Consider the following 1,372-nt stretch of genomic DNA (forward strand, 5'->3'; position numbering starts at 1 on the left):
TTATATATATTATTTATTATTTATTAAAAAAAAAAAAGGTCGGTCGTTTCACATATGAAGCATTAAGCCCCATAAGAAACTTAGTGACCTGACTCCGCTATTGTAACGTTTCCCATATACCAGCTGCATTACACTCACACCTCCCACAAGTGCACAAAGGCAATTCCACATAATTCTTGTACTCTTCTCAAAGAGTAACCAAGGCAGTGTAATAAGAAGTGACATCCATGGAACCTTGCTGAAGTAAACTCAATTGCTGCTCAATCTCATATACACGAGGAGCATTATCTTGTTTAAATCTCGTCATCAGACTTTTCCAAATCCCTTCTGCAGTAGGGATATACAACAAACTAGCACCTATCTTCTTGCTAACAGAATTGATAAGCCAAGTCGTAACCATATCATTGCAACGACTCCAAGATCCATAATCGCGATGATTCTCAAGAGGTTTAGGAACCGTACCATCAATGAAGTCAAGTTTATTGCGGACGTTGAGTCCCATGCATACAGAACGACGCCATGAGTGGAAGTCTGCTCCGGTGGTTAAGCGATCGGAAGCTAAAGCCATTCCCGCATGATCGGACCTATGCAAGAAATAGGGATTGTTGTATAGATCTGTAGATGAATCAGTAGAATTAGCACGAGTCGGCGATGATGGAGCCATGAATCGAGCTTGGGAAACTCAGAAATCAAGAGATAAGATCAATAACAGAAAGAAAGATGAAGGCGCGGAAGAACAAAGTTGAATATAGAAAAAGAGAAGATTCGTGAAGAAAATGAGAATGATTTGTCGATTTGAAGCACTCATCGGTCCATTCGAAGATGAAATCGAAGATGTCGAAGCTCAAAAAGAAGAAATCAAGAGGATATCACCATTGAAGAAGATGGATTAAGAATGAGAAAAAAGTTTGTTACGCTCTGATACCATATTAACACTTTAAAATTGTAAAAGTGATTTTTCATTAACCGTAGAAAGATACACTTACAAGAGTATATATACAAGTATTAGTACTAAATAAAAGAAAGCTTAGTACTCTCTTTATTCTATATACTACATATATGTTAATACGTAAACCTTTATATTATTTCACCAAATTTGACATTATGCTTTTGTTATTTCACCAATCGTCCCAACATTTTAAGTGATTTTGATATAAATATCTGATAAAACATAAATTTAAATATCAATAAACAAGTTATTTCACTAGTAACCAAAGATAATGCATTGCCTCGTTATAGAATTACATTATTATTTGGGCCTTGGACATAGACTTAAAAAAAAGATTAGAAAGCTGGAGCTTATGAAATAATACAAACATGATAGAGATTCACTCATTTTGACAACAACAACAAAAAAAAAAAAAAAAAAAAA

This window comes from Camelina sativa, chromosome 2 (genome assembly GCF_000633955.1).
Source record: "Camelina sativa cultivar DH55 chromosome 2, Cs, whole genome shotgun sequence".
NCBI classification, from domain to species: Eukaryota; Viridiplantae; Streptophyta; class Magnoliopsida; order Brassicales; family Brassicaceae; genus Camelina; species Camelina sativa.